General features: G+C 47.2%; 1 pseudogene; it reads left to right on the top strand.

Moving 5' to 3' along the window:
- Positions 1 to 325: 325 nt before the first annotated feature.
- Positions 326 to 564, top strand: LOC139266412 (U2 spliceosomal RNA; annotated as a pseudogene).
- The last annotated feature ends 16206 nt before the right edge of the window (positions 565 to 16770 follow it).

Raw genomic sequence — 16770 nt, 5'->3', positions numbered from 1 at the left:
TCATTCTCATCGAACCAGTCCTGGTGCTTCCTGGTTGTGTGACTTAATCACCATCATCAAGTTCCCCTACTGTCAGCATCCTGTGGATCATCATTGACTAGAAGTTTAACTGGACCAGTCATGTCAACAAATACCAAATTAGCAACAGCAATGGCAACTTGCATTTAGGAGTGTGATGGAATTCTCAATATTCACCTGGATGAACGCAGTCACAATAACATTCAAGAAGCTCAACGCCATCCAGGACAGAACAATTAGCCTGATTGGCACCCTGTCACTGGACTCCATATCCATCACTGGTGCACTGTGGCTACAATATTTACTATCCGCTTCTCGGCCTTTTGGCTAAGATCATGCGTAACTGACCTGACAGGGGAGTAGCCACCATGACCTCCGGGTGGTTCTCCCTGGATCAGGAAGGTATATGCTTGCTTTTTTGGAAACAGGAGGTGGGTGGGGTGGCTTGACCCATCCACCTCCACGGAGGTGTGTGGGGGACCTGACCCATCCACCTCCATGGCACGAACCTGGTATTGCAGTACTTCCAGGAACGGTGCAGTGGCTCTAGGCCTTTTGGCTAAGAGCATTGGCGCAGAGTGATCCTTGGCGTGTGCAAGGTGACCTCTGGCGTTTGTGATTTGACAAAGAATTGGAACGATTGGCTACGAATTTCAAAAAAAAACCAAACATTTACTATCTACAGTAAATTGCCAAGGTTAATTCGACAGCACCTCCCTCCCCTGCAACCTCTACCACCAAGAAGGCCAAGAGTAGCAATGTTGTGGGAACGCCTCCAAGTCACACACCATCCAGACTTGGACATATATTGCCATTCCTTCAATATGGGACAATATCAATATCCCAAATTAACACCATCGTGGGAACATCATCACAAATGGCAATGGCACAAAGAGAAGGCCAAACATCTACTCAGGGCAACTAGGGATGAGCAATAACTCCAGCCTTGTCGTGTCAACTCTATTCCAAGAAAATAAAAAACTTGCATTTTTATAGCTCCTTTGACTTACGAATCTTAACACAGTCCTTCATAAATGTACAAATAATGGCCTCGAAATCCAGGCCTCCCAAGGTCAGAACTGAGTGTTTACGGAGCCGGGAAGGCATCGCAAAGGCCGGTTTTCAGCGTGCAATGCGCATGCACTGAAAACCGGCTTTTCCGATCTGTCAAGCTCCAGCTTGATACATCCTCCGTATCTCAGCAGCCAGGACATTCACATGGACAAGATTGCGGTATTTACCCATCTCTTGCCCAGCGGATGTCCTGAAAGCTCTTGCACCTGATAAAAGCAGGCGCATAGCCTACTTTTACAGGCATAAGAATTTTAAAACATACAAAAACATAATAAAATAAAATGTAAAAAACACATTTTATTGTTCAAAACCCTGCCCACTATGGTAAGTTTATTTTAATCCATAATTAAAAACACTTTTTTTAAAAATTGGAAAAATATATATTTTTTATAAGACATTAATAACTTTAATTTAAATTAATCTTGAATATGTAGTGTATTTTTTTTCTATTTTATTATTAGTGTTTTGGTGTTTGGGGGTGTGTTTCTCAATCATTATAATGGGAACTCCTACTTACAGAGTCCCCTTATTATGAATGAGAAAATACTGTACCTGGATTGGCTGCCCAGAGTCATGTGACTCCAGCTCCAGCTTATGTACGTCCTGATGTTCACGCACTCCGACGCGCAGTGAGTGGAGGCCTCAGGACCGGGATCTCTCGTGGGCGCAGCAGGAATAGGTAAGTGCACATCTTTTTTCCCTTTTTCAGTCATTCACCCGCGGGAAAACCTCGACCGGGATTTCTAGGCCATTGCAGAGGAACCAAACAAGGAAAGGGGAGATTAGAAGGGGCGAGTAACAGCTTGATGGAGGAGATCAGTTTTGAGAAGCAGAGGGAAAGTTAGAGAGGTTTAGGGAGGAAGTTGCAGAGAATAGGGCCGAGGCAGCTGGAGGCCCTGTTATCAATTGTGGGATGAAAGTAGAGGACACACAATGGACGCACAAAGGACGGTCGAATTGTGAACAATGAAGGCATCATGACAACTACCAGCATCTTGGGCGTTGACACGCAGGATCCTTTACATGTCACACATACAATGTGCACAGTGAGGTAGTTGAGGGGAGGAACCAACTAGGGGGGAGGCCATCTTAGACTGGGTGTTATGTAATGAGAGAGGATTAATTAGCAATCTCGTTGTGCGAGGCCCCTTGGGGAAGATTGACCATAATATGGTGGAATTCTGCATTGGGATGGAGAATGAAACAGTTAATTCAGAGACCATGGTCCAGAACTTAAAGAAGGCTAACTTTGAAGGTATGAGGCGTGAATTGGCTGGGATGGATTGGCGAATGATACTTAAGGGGTTGACTGTGGATGGGCAATGGCAGACATTTAGAGACTGCATAAATGAACTACAACAATTGTACATTCCTGTCTGGCATAGAAATAAAAAAGGGAAGGTGGCTCAACCGTGGCTATCAAGGGAAATCAGGGATAGTATTAAAGCCAAGGAAGTGGCATACAAATTGGCCAGAAATAGCAGCGAACCTGGGGACTGGGAGAAATTTAGAACTCAGGAGAGGAGGACAAAGGGTTTGATTAGGGCAGGGAAAATGGAGTATGAGAAGAAGCTTGCAGGGAACATTAAGACGGATTGCAAAAGTTTCTATAGATATGTAAAGAGAAAAAGGTTAGTAAAGACAAACGTAGGTCCCCTGCAGTCAGAATCAGGGGAAGTCATAACGGGGAACAAAGAAATGGCGGACCAATTGAACAAGTACTTTGGTTCGGTATTCACAAGGAGGACACGAACAACCTTCCGGCTATAAAAGGGGTCGGGGGGTCTAGTAAGGAGGAGGAACTGAGGGAAATCCTAATTAGCCGGGAAATTGTGTTGGGGAAATTGATGGGATTGAAGGCCGATAAATCCCCAGGGCCTGATGGACTGCATCCCAGAGTACTTAAGGAGGTGGCCTTGGAAATAGTGGATGCGTTTCCAACATTCCATTGACTCTGGATCAGTTCCTATGGAGTGGAGGGTAGCCAATGTAACCCCACTTTTTAAAAAAGGATGGAGAGAGAAAACAGGGAATTATAGACCGGTCAGCCTGACCTCAGTCGTGGGTAAAATGATGGAATCAATTATTAAGGATGTCATAGCAGTGCATTTGGAAAGAGGTGACATGATAGGTCCAAGTCAGCATGGATTTGTGAAAGGGAAATCATGCTTGACAAATCTTCTGGAATTTTTTGAGGATGTTTCCAGTAGAGTGGATAAGGGAGAACCAGTTGATGTGGTATATTTGGACTTTCAGAAGGCGTTCGACAAGGTCCCACACAAGAGATTAATGTGCAAAGTTAGAGCACATGGGATTGGGGGTAGTGTACTGACATGGATTGAGAACTGGTTGTCAGACAGGAAGCAAAGAGTGGGAGTAAATGGGTACTTTTCAGAATGACAGGCAGTGACTAGTGGGGTACCGCAAGGTTCTGTGCTGGGGCCCCAGCTGTTTACATTGTACATTAATGATTTAGATGAGGGGATTAAATGTAGTATCTCCAAATTTGCGGATGACACTAAGTTGGGTGGCAGTGTGAGCTGCGAGGAGGATGCTGTGAGGCTGCAGAGCGACTTTGATAGGTTAGGTGAGTGGGCAAATGCATGGCAGATGAAGTATAATGTGGATAAATGTGAGGTTATCCACTTTGGTGGTAAAAACAGAGAGACAGACTATTATCTGAATGGTGACAGATTAGGAAAAGGGGAGGTGCAAAGAGACCTGGGTGTCATGGTACATCAGTCATTGAAGGTTGGCATGCAGGTGCAGCAGGCGGTTAAGAAAGCAAATGGCATGTTGGCCTTCATAGCAAGGGGATTTGAGTACAGGGGCAGGGAGGTGTTGCTACAGTTGTACAGGGCATTGGTGAGGCCACACCTGGAGTATTGTGTACAGTTTTGGTCTCCTAACCTGAGGAAGGACATTCTTGCTATTGAGGGAGTGCAGCGAAGGTTCACCAGACTGATTCCCGGGATGGCGGGACTGACCTATCAAGAAAGACTGGATCAACTGGGCTTGTATTCACTGGAGTTCAGAAGAATGAGAGGGGACCTCATAGAATCATTTAAAATTCTGACGGGTTTAGACAGGTTAGATGCAGGAAGAATGTTCCCAATGTTGGGGAAGTCCAGAACCAGAGGTCACAGTCTAAGGATAAGGGGTAAGCCATTTAGGACCGAGATGCGGAGGAACTTCTTCACCCAGAGAGTGGTGAACCTGTGGAATTCTCCACCACAGAAAGTTGTTGAGGCCAATTCACTAAATATATTCAAAAAGGAGTTAGATGAGGTCCTTACTACTAGGGGGATCAAGGGGTATGGCGAGAAAGCAGGAATGGGGTACTGAAGTTGAATGTTCAGCCATGAACTCATTGAATGGCGGTGCAGGCTAGAAGGGCCGAATGGCCTACTCCTGCACCTATTTTCTATGTTTCTATGTTTCTATGTTTCTTTCGAACTTTCGAGACTCTCTTGTCTTAAAAACTCCATCTGTTGTAACATAAACCTCAGTCTAAGTTACCAGGGTGCATTCCGAATATAAAAGCAGGAAATTCCTTGTCCTGACTTTCCATGGGCATCATGACAGGAGATCCACTAGTATAATGTTATATATTGAGATATATTATTAAAATTGTTATTTCAATGAACCGAGGATCTCCCTGCCATCTAACCCTCATTTACCTTGAGACTGTACTTGGTCGTGATTCTCCTTGTACAATGCCACGGCAGGTTGACCAGTTCCACATACACTCACTGGGGTAAATATTGGTTCAATGCGCCTTTAGTACGTACCTGAATTGGGATGCCTGAGGTCGGTCCGAAATTGGGCTTCAGGCCTCATTGACATTATTATGGGAGCTGTTGCCGCTTGTTGGCCATTTTAAATAGATTAATTATCTATAAAATATCCATATGGGATATTTTCCTTCATTAGCCGAGACATAGAATATAAGAGCAGGGAGGTTATGCTTGAAATGTATGTATAAAACACTAGTTAGGCCACAGCTAGAGTACTGTGTACAGTTCTGGTCACCGCATTATAGGAAAGATGTGATTGCATTAGAGAGAGTAAAAAGGAGATTTATGAGGATGTTACCAGAACTGGAGAATTTTTTTCTATGAGGAAAGATTAGATAGGCTGGGGTTGTTTTCTTTGGAACAGAGGAGCCTGAGGGGTGACTTGATTAAGGTGAGGGGCTGAGATAAAATGGATAGATAAGATTGATTTATCTTAGCAGAGAGGTCAATTACTAGGGGCACAGATTTAAAGTAATTGATAGAGGATTAGAGGGGAGTTGAGGAGAACCTTTTTCACCCAGAGGGTGGTGGGGGTCTGGAAAGGGTGGTAGAGACAGAAACCCTCATCACATTTGAAAAGTAGTTGGATATGCACTTGAAATGCCGTAACATACAAGGCTATGGACAAAGAGCTGGAAAGTGGGATTAGGCTGACACTCCAGTGCAGTGCTGATGGAGCACTGCACTGTCGGAGGTGCCATCTTTTGGATGGCCGAATGGCCTCCTTCTGTGCTGTAAATTTCTATGATTCTATAAATGTTGGAACACTTGGCTCACTGGTAGAAGCCCTAGGGTGGGTGTAGTGAAATGGCCAGCACCTGCGCCACTCGTCGCAATCAATTTCTGCATGTGGGCCTAAAACATGCACCTGGCCTCCTATTTACGTATGTAAGTTGCCTAATGCCTTTCTTAGGTGGCAGGCAGGATGCCTGAAAAATGACCCAATCTAAAATTGGGTCAGGTGTCTTCCAGGTGTCCTTGTGGTGCTAAATGTTGGTCCCAAAATCTGGCGCTCGTTGTGCCCACTGTATAAAGAAAGAAAGATTTGGATTTATATAGCGCCTTTCATGACCACCGGACATCTCAAAGCGCTTCATAGCCAATGAAGTACTTTTGGAGTGTAGTCACTGTTGTAATGTGGGAAACGCGGTAGCCAATTTGCACACGAGCAAGCTCCCACAAACAGCAATGTGATAATGACTAGATAATCAATATTTTTGTTATATTGATGAGGGATAAGTATTGGCCAGGACACCAGGGATAACTCCCTTCTTCTTCAAAATGGTGCCATAGGATCTTTTACATGCACCTGAGAGAGCAGACGGGGCCTCGGTTCAACGTTTTATTTGAAAGGTGGCACCTCCGATAGTGCAGTGCTCCCTCAGCACAGCACTGGAGTGTCTGCCTAGATTTTTTTGTGCTCAGAGGTGAAAGTGCTGCCCACTGAGCCACAGCTGATACTTTGTGCCACATTTTATGCCAATAAAATGGGAGCAATTACATCCAATTCCTACCCCATTATCTTGTATCACTGGCATTGGGGTCTAATGGGGGTCATAGTCTCAGGATAAGGGGTCGGCCATTTAGGACTGAGATGTAGAGAGATTACTTCAATCAAAGGGTTGTGAATTTTTGGAATTCTCTGCCCCAGAGGGTTGTGGGCGCTCAGTTGATTATATTCAAGACTGAGATCGATAGATTTTTGGCATTAAGGGAATCAAGGGATATGAGGATAGTGCAGGAAAGTGGAGTTGAGGTCGAAGATCAGCCATGATCTTATTGTATGGCAGAGAAGGCTCGAGGGGCCCTATGGTGTACTCCTGCTTCTATTTTTATGTTTCTTAGCACCCTCTAAAATGCTTCAACTGCTAACTTGATTAAAAAAAAACCTTTTTTATTTCTACTGTTTTGAAATCAGGTTTCATGGGAGCAGTTTACAAAATTATAATAAATTGTAAAGGCACTTTATGGTTAAGCCTAACATAAGAAACATAAGAAACAAAATAAATAGGAGCAGGAGTAGGCCACCTGACCCCTCGAGCCTGCTCCGCCATTCAATACGATCATGGCTGATCTGATCATGGACTCAGTTCCACTTCCCTGCCCGCTCCCCATAACCCTTTACTCCCTTATCGCTCAAACATCTGTCCATCTCCACCTTAAATATATTCAATGACCCAGCCTCCACAGTACTCTGGGGCAGAGAATGCCATAGATTTACAACCGTCTGAGAGAAGAAATTTCTCCTCATTTCAGTTTCAAATGCACAGCCATTTATTCTAAGACTATGTTCCCTAGTTTTAGTTTCACCTATGAGCGGAAATATCCTCTCTTCATCCACCTTGTTGAGCCCCCTCATTATCTTCTTATAAGTTTCGATAAGATCACCTCTCATTCTTCTGAACTCCAATGTGTATCGGCCCAACCTACTCAAACTATCCTCATAAGTCAACCCCCTCATCTCCGGAATCAACCAAGTGAACCTTCTCTGGATAGTCTTCAATGCAAGTATATCCCTCCTTAAATACAGAGACCAAAACTACGCAGTACTCCAGGTGTGGCCTCACCAATACCCTACACTGTTGTAACAGGACTTCTCTGCTTTTATACTTTATCTCCCTTGCAATAAAGTCCAGCATTCCGTTGGCCTTCCTGATTACTTGCATACTAACTTTTTGCATTTCATGCACAAGGACCCCCAGGTCTTTCTGTACTGCAACACTTTGCAATTTTTTTCCATTTAAATTATAATTTGCTTTTCTATTATTTCTGCCAAAGTGGATAACCTCACATTTTCCCACATTATACTCCACGTGCCAAATTATTGCCCACTCACTTAGCCTGTCTATATCCCTTTGCAGATTTTTTGTGTCCTCCTCACAATTTGCTTTCCCACCCATCTTTGTATCATCAGCAAACTTGGCTACATTACACTCGGTCCCTTCATCCAAGTCATTGATATAGATTGTAAATAGTTGAGGGACTAGCACTGATCCCTACGGCACCCCACTCGTTACTGTTTGCCAACTGGAAAATGACCCATTTATCCCGACTCTCTGTTTTCCAATCCTTTATCCGTGCTAATATTTTACCCCCAACCCCGTGAACTTTTATCTTGTGCAGTAACCTTTTATGTGGCACCTTATCAAATACCTTCTGGAAATCCAAATACACCACATCCACTGGTTCCCCCTTATCCACTCTGCTCGTTACATCCTCAAAGAACTCCAGAAAATTTGACAAACACGATTTCCCTTACATGGTACAATTCATCTCTACATTTAGGGTTTCTTACGGGAAAGTGAAAAACAAGCTGCTGCATCCCAGGACCATACAGGTGGTAAAACATGCCATCAGACTGTTGTCGCAGGAGCTTCGCCACCATTTTTCTTCATCCATTTCCCTTTATTAATAAATACATTGGATTGGTAGGAGAGCTATTTCTGTTCTTCCCCCACATACACTCAGATAAATAGAATCCACAGGGAGTAATACAGCACACCAATACTGCATCACAATCGCCATTACCAAAGAGATAATCACAAGCATCATTGCTGCAGAGGTGTGTCACAATCACTCATTATCAAACAAATGTCACAGTGCCTCATTTACATTGAATTCTACCACTGAGTTCATGACAATTAACGATAACAACTTTAATGTAGAAAATGACTCAAGCTGCTTCTCAGAGGAGGAAACAGATACCAAGCAGCAATGGAAGAGTTAGGAAAGTTAACCAAAGAGATCACAATCACCATTACTGCAGAGGTGTCTCACAGTCACCTATCAATCAAAAGATAGTGCAGTCAAAAGATTTGAAGAAGGCTTCTGACAGTAGAGAGAAGTAGAAAGGTAGAGCGGTTTAATGAGGAATTTCCAGAGAGTAGGGTCAAGACAGCTGAAGACTCTTCCTCCATTGGTAATTAACGTTACTATAGATATATAAGACAGTTATCCATTTCCATGAGGATATCTGGTAAGCACCCACAGGTGATGGACCACAATCATACAACACAATGGTGTTGTACTATGGCAATGTGCGAACATCAGTACCTTGGTGATATGCCACAAAAACCCAAAGACACAGCGATAGCCAACAGTCATCCAATACCACGGAGATGCATGACTATCACTAGAAACCATATTAAGGCGTCTTTTCAAACTTGATAATGATTACCTGCACGTTTATGTGTAACTGAGCAGGTGGAAGAAAATGTGTTAATAGTAAATCTCTGCTTTCTTTGCAGATTGCGATTGGGCCTTATTTCTATTGACGGGCTGCTCCACTAAATATCCACACACCTTTTTATTTTTATTTGTTGCTGGTTGTGTACACACATGTTAATGAATATGTGTTGAAATAAATATTAATTTAGAACTTTATATACAGCAGTATTTTAAATGGGAAGGAGCAATGGTGTTTTGGCAGGCTGGCGGTGTCACAATAGGAGAAGTACATCAGGATTTTTTTTCTAATTGTCTTCCCTTAATTCTCCTCTCCAGCAGGCAGTGCTTTCACATGGGGATATGGTCCCAAGGGTACTGGGACCTTCTCAGATCTCCCTCAATTGGTTGTAACGTGAAAGGCGAGTTTAACACTGCCCACTCGCATGAAAACTAGGTGTCCCACCAACGTCCCACAACAACCCCGCAAGCTACGATTTTAACCTTCACTTCTAAGCAGGCAAGAGGGTCACTGGCTGGAAACCGGAAGGCCCTTCTTTTAAGATGTAGACTGTGCTCCAAGAATGTAATCGAGGATCAACTGCTTACTTAACTGTGGGCCTGAGCAGGGAGATGGTTGTGGCTTTCCAGCCAGATCCACCTAGTGTGAAGAGGAGTTGGGGCCAGAACAGGCCTAAAAAGGTCAATTGTTCTACTTTTTAAAAAACTTTTCTTGTGGGGCTAGGAATACTGATCGACTTACCTCAGTGCTGGGACCATTCTTGCGGTTTCCAGCAGTGGTCTTCTGCCACCCAACATTGCAACTGCTGCTCACTGGTTTTGGGCAGGAAACTTCCCAGGGCATGCAGATGAAGTCCGGGAGTTAAAATCTCCTGGGCCTAATGCTATCAAGGGCCCAATTTTGGCCATGACTTCTGTCATGTATCTCACATTACTGTATATAACTGTATCTTACCATGCTATACATGACTGTAACTGGATATGATCTGTCACAATAAGCATACCTTACCACCAGGGGTGCACTTGCAGGAGACACTCCATACCTGTCCCACTGAGGTATATAAAGAGAGGTCTCAGGCAAGTGCAGCACTGGAGAGCTGGAATTAAAAGTGCAGGTCCTGAGTGACCTTGACTTCAGCATGTGTCTCGTGTAAGTCAGTACATTAGAGTCAGGACTTTACAGTGGCGACGAGTTACGGGATCACAGAATCCGCAGAATGGCTACCAACAGCTCAGATGAGAAATACAATGCTGGAGACAATTGGGATGACTTTATAGAAAGGCTCCAGCAAAGCTTTGTGACCAAAGACTGGTTAGGCGACAATAAGGCAGACAAGAGAAGAGTCCATCTCTTGACCAGCAGTGTCTCAAAAACATACGCTTTAATGAAGGACTTGCTGGCACCCGAGAAATCAGCAAGCAAGTCGTTTGAGGAGTTGAGCACACTGGTGAGAGACCACCTGAAGCCAGTGAGCAGCCTACACATGGCCAGACACAGGTTCTACAACTGCAGACGCTGTGTGGGCCAGAGCATACCGGACTTCGTGGCGGAACTTCGGAGGCTGGCTAGTTTATGTGAGTTCTCCGATGAACTAAGCAGAGAAGTACTGAGAGAATTTTTTATTGAAGGAATAGGCCACGCAGGCATATTCCGAAAGCTTATAGAGACTAAGACTTTGACTCTAGAGGCAGCAGCACTGGTCGCACAGACGTTCTTGGCAGGCGAAGAAGAAATGAGGCTGATCTATACTTCGGGTATGACAAACAACAAGGCATCAGAACAAGGGGTTCACATTGTGAAATAAACCGCTACCTCCACACACAGACAAAGGCAGGAGAGCAGGCCTTCAACAGCAGACAGTGACGCCAGAAGCCATCAAAATCAACGGCCGATCACACCTCATCAACCCACAATGCGAGCAATCGACAACAGATTGAGAGAAGCTCAAGGGAGATCAGCCAGACGCAGCTCATCCTTTGGAAACAATGGAAACTGTCTGTGTTGGAGATGTGGGGGAAGGCACTCAACCAGGGGGTGTCGATTTCAGCATGCTGTTTGCAGAAACTGCAACTACACAGGGCATCTGGCTCGCATGTGCAGAAAAACAGCAGCTCGGCTGGTATACGAATCGGAAGGGTCGGAAAGCGGACCAGAAGACGGTTGGTACAGTGCACGGGACTCCGAGGTACAGCGGGTTAACACGATCAATGTCCACTGTTCTTACACCAAGACGCCTCCGATTATGATGAGGGTTCTACTCAACGGGATACCCGTCAACATGGAACTGGACAAGGGGACCACTCAGTCCCTCATGAGCGTTCAACAATTTGAACAGCAGTGGCCACACAAAAGCAACAGACCAAAACTCACAAAGATCGACACTAAACTAAGGACCTATACTAAAGAAATCGTCCCAGTCCTTGGCAGCGCCATGCTCTCGGTCACACACAAAGGGATGGTGCACTGACTTTCCCTGTGGATTGTCCCCGGGGATCTCCCAGCCCTGTTGGGGAGAAGCTGGCTAGCAGAACTTAATTGGAAATGGGATGATGTTCACGCCATGTCGTCAGAGGAACGGACCTCCTGCTCAATAGTTCTAAGTTGTTTTGAACATCTCTTTCTGCCAGGTGTGGGCACCTTCAAAGGGGCTAAAGTTAGAATCTACATCACACAGAATGCCAGACCGGTCCATCACAAGTCTAGAGCTGTGCCTTATGTGATGAGGGAAAAGATTGAAAACGAACTGGACTTGCTTCTGCGGGAAGGCATAATTTCTCCCGTGGAATTCAGCGACTGGGCAAGCCCCATCGTCCCCGTCATGAAGCCTGATGGATCCGTGCGAATCTGTGGGGATTACAAGTCTACCATAAACAGAGTATCCCTACAGGACCAATACCCGCTGCCCAGAGCGGAGGACCTATTTGCCACATCGGCTGGAGGAAAACTTTTCTCGAAACTTGACCTCACATCTGCATATATGACGCAAGAACTGACCGAAGAGTCTAAGCTACTCACCACCATCAACATACATCGAGGCCTTTTTGTGTACAATCGATGCCCATTCGGCATCAGGTCGGCAGCTGCTATATTCCAGCGCAACATGGAGAGTCTACTCAAGTCCATCCCGGGGACGGTTGTGTTTCAAGACAACATACTTATCACGGACAGGGACACCGACTTCCATCTCCGTAATTTGGAGGAAGTACTAAAGCGGTTGGATTGGGTAGGCCGAAGAGTTAAGAAATCCAAGTGTCTGTTTCTCGCGCCCGAGGTTGAATTTTTGGGCAGAAGGATTGCCGCTGATGGAATCCGCCCAACAGAGTCCAAAACCGAAGCGATTCGCCTGGCACCCAGGCCCCGGAATGTCTCGGAACTGCGCGCCTTTCTCGGGCTACTCAATTACTTTGGGAACTTTATGCAGAACTTGAGCACGCTGCTGGAGCCTCTCCACGTGCTACTCAGGAAGGGGTGCGATTGATTTTGGGGGACGCTAAAGAACGCGCCTTCAATAAGGCACGCAACCGTCTATGTCCCAACAGTGCTTTAACCTTTTTTGACCCAGGTAAAAAGTTAGTCCTTACGTGTGATGCGTCGGCGTACGAGGTCAGGTGCGTTTTACAGCACGTCAATGATGCGGGTAAATTGCAGCCCGTTGCTTATGCCTCCAGGTCACTTTCGCGGGCGGAGCGTGGGTACGGTATAGTTGAGAAGGAGGCGCTCGCGTGCGTGTACGGTGTCAAAAAGATGCACCAATACCTTTTCAGGGCCAAGTTTGCGTTAGAAACCGACCACAAACCCTTCACGTCCCGACTATCCGAGTGCAAGCCAATCAACGCCAACGCCTCGGCGCGCATTCAGCGGTGGGCACTCATGCTGGCGGCTTACGACTACACGATAAGGCACAGACCAGGCACAGACAACTGTGCCGACGCGCTTAGCAGGCTACCGCTGGCGACCACAGAAGGGTCCGATGAACAGGACTGTGAGATGGTCATGGCAATCAATGCCTTTGAATCCACAGGTTCGCCCATGACGGCTCGCCAAATCAGAGCCTGGACGACCAGCGACCCCACATTAAAAGATGCGTTTTAACCGGTGACTGGGCAGAGGCTCGTGATGCCTGCCCCAAGGAGGTCAAACCCTTCCATAGGGGCATGCATGAACTCTCGTTACAGGCAGACTGCCTGATGTGGGGCAGCTGAGTGGTTATGCCCTTACGAGGCAGAGAGGCGTTTGTCCGGGAACTCCATCGCGAGCACCCAGGGATCGTCCTTATGAAGACCATAGCCAGATCTCATGTCTGGTGGCCTGGCATTGATGCGGACTTGGAGCTCTGCGTTCATCGGTGCACCATTTGTGTCCAACTCAGTAATGCCCCCAGGGAGGCCCCCCATAGCCCCTGGCCCTGACCCACCAAACCGTGGTCGCGGGTGCATGTAGACTATGCGAGCCCATTCATGGGCAAAATGTTCCTCGTAATTGTTGATGCATTTTCAAAATGGATCGAGTGCACCATTTTAAACTCGAGCACCACCTCCACCACTGTGGAGAGCCTTGGAACCATGTTTGCAACGCACGGCATTCCTGACATATTGGTCAGTGATAATGGTCCGTGCTTCACCAGCGCAGAATTTCACGATTTTATAGTTGACCACGGTATAAATCACGTTAAGACGGCACCTTTCAAGCCGGCCTCCAATGGCCAGGCGGAGCGAGCAGTGCAACTCGTTAAACAAGGCATGCTCAGAATCCAAGGTCCCACGTTGCAGAGCGGTCTGTCGCGACTGCTGCTGGCATACAGATCTCGTCCGCATTCGTTGACTGGAGTTCCCCCCGCGCAACTATTGATGAAACGAACTTTAAAGACCAGGCTCCTGTTAATCCTCCCAGAAATGCATGAAATTGTTGAGGCTAAGCGTCAAAAGCTAGCTGAGTACCATGACTGAAATTCGAGGGGGAGCTGGAATGAGATAGGGGACAAAGTGTTTGTGCTAAACTATGGCTGGGGTCCCAAATGGCTTGCAGGGACAGTAACAGGCAAAGAGGGAAACAGGCTATTGGTTGTACAAATGGACAATGGACAAACCTGCCAGAGGCATCTAGACCAAGTAAAAAGTAGATTCACTGATAACACTGAAGAACCAGAGGCAGACTACAATGTGGAACTCACACCACACCTGGTGGACAGACAGAGGGAACAACCTGAGGAAAGGGAAATCTCAACAGACAGCCCAGGCGAGATACCAGCAATCACACCGAACGAAAAACAGGCACCAAGGCAAACAAGTGAACCACAACTAAGACGCTCCACGCGAGAGCGTAGACCACCTGAGAGACTGAATCTATAAAGGCAATAAGACCTTGGGGGAGGATGATGTCATGTATCTCACATTACTGTATATAACTGTATCTTACCATGTTATACATGACTGTAACTGGATATGGCCTGTAACAATAAGCATACCTTACCACCAGGGGTGCACTTGCAGGAGACACTCCATACCTGTCCCACTGAGGTATATAAAGGGAGGTCTCGGGCAAGTGCAGCACTGGAGAGCTGGAATTAAAGGGGCAGGTCCTGAGTGACCTTGACTTCAGCCTGTGTCTCGTGTAAGTCAGTACATTAGAGTCAGGACTTAACAACTTGCATCAATTTTTTTGGAGTAAGTTGTTTTTTCTGGCATAAGTTAAAAAATGCCATTTTCCCCCCAAAATTTTCTCCAGAGCAAGTCAGTTCGTTCCACATCAACTTAGGTCAGCTCTTTGCGGGCAGTTAAGAAATCGGCGCAGGTTAGTACAGTTAAAGCACCAAGAGTAAGCATTCAATAACAAAAAAATAGAAGTCCGACCTTTATGCCAGAATCAAGTTTTTTTTAAAGATCTCCCCCCACAAACACTCTTTCTCCCCCCCCCACAAACACTCTTTCTCCCCCCCCACAAACACTCTTTCTCCCCCCCCCCCACAAACACTCTTTCTCCCCCCTCACAAACACTCTTTCTCCCCCCCCACAAACACTCTTTCTCTCCCCCCCACAAACACTCTTTCTCCCCCCCCACAAACACTCTTTCTCCCCCCCCCCCACAAACACTCTTTCTCCCCCCCCCACAAACACTCTTTCTCCCCCCCCACAAACACTCTTTCTCCCCCCCCCCACAAACACTCTTCCCCCCCCCCCACAAACACTCTGTCTCCCCCCCCTACAAACACTCTTTCTCCCCCCCCACAAACACTCTGTCTCCCCCCCCACAAACACTCTTTCTCCCCCCCCCACAAACACTCTTTCTCCCCCCCACCACAAACACTCTTTCTCCCCCCCCCACAAACACTCTTTCTCCCCCCCCACAAACACTCTGTCTCCCCCCCCCACAAACACTCTTTCTCCCCCCTCCCACAAACACTCTTTCTCCCCCCCCACAAACACTCTTTCTCCCCCCCCACAAACACTCTTTCTCCCCCCCCCACAAACACTCTTTCTCCCCCCTCACAAACACTCTTTCTCCCCCCCCACAAACACTCTTTCTCTCCCCCCCACAAACACTCTTTCTCCCCCCCCACAAACACTCTTTCTCTCCCCCCCACAAACACTCTTTCTCCCCCCCCACAAACACTCTTTCTCCCCCCCCACAAACACTCTTTCTCCCCCCCCCACAAACACTCTTTCTCCCCCCCCCACAAACACTCTTTCTCCCCCCCTACAAACACTCTGTCTCCCCCCCCCACAAACACTCTTTCTCCCCCCTCCCACAAACACTCTTTCTCCCCCCCACAAACACTCTTTCTCCCCCCCCCCACAAACACTCTTTCTCCCCCCCCCACAAACACTCTTTCTCCCCCCCCCACAAACACTCTTTCTCCCCCCCCCACAAACACTCTGTCTCCCCCCCACACAAACACTCTTTCTCCCCCCCACCACAAACACTCTTTCTCCCCCCCACAAACACTCTTTCTCCCCCCCCCACAAACACTCTTTCTCCCCCCCCCCACAAACACTCTTTCTCCCCCCCCACAAGCACTCTGTCTCCCCCCCCCACAAACACTCTTTCTCCCCCCCCCACAAACACTCTGTCTCCCCCCCCCACAAACACTCTTTCTCCCCCCCACCACAAACACTCTTTCTCCCCCCCACAAACACTCTTTCTCCCCCCCCCACAAACACTCTTTCTCCCCCCCCCCACAAACACTCTTTCTCCCCCCCCACAAGCACTCTGTCTCCCCCCCCCACAAACACTCTTTCTCCCCCCCCCACAAACACTCTGTCTCCCCCCCCCCACAAACACTCTTTCTCCCCCCCCACAAACACTCTTTCTCCCCCCCCCACAAACACTCTTTCTCCCCCCCCCCACAAACACTCTTTCTCCCCCCCCACAAACACTCTTTCTCCCCCCCCCACAAACACTCTTTCTCCCCCCCCCCACAAACACTCTTTCTCCCCCCCCCCACAAACACTCTTTCTCCCCCCCCCACAAACACTCTTTCTCCCCCCCCCCACAAACACTCTTTCTCCCCCCCACCACAAACACTCTTTCTCCCCCCCCCACAAACACTCTTTCTCCCCCCCACCACAAACACTCTTTCTCCCCCCCACCACAAACACTCTTTCTCCCCCCCACCACAAACACTCTTTCTCCCCCCCCCCACAAACACTCTTTCTCCCCCCCCAAAACTCTCCTCCTCCCCCCCCACAAACACTCTTT

Source organism: Pristiophorus japonicus, chromosome 6, assembly GCF_044704955.1.
Source record: "Pristiophorus japonicus isolate sPriJap1 chromosome 6, sPriJap1.hap1, whole genome shotgun sequence".
NCBI lineage: Eukaryota > Metazoa > Chordata > Chondrichthyes > Pristiophoridae > Pristiophorus > Pristiophorus japonicus.
Note: the sequence above shows the minus strand (reverse complement) of the source record. Positions and strands in the feature narration are given on the sequence as shown.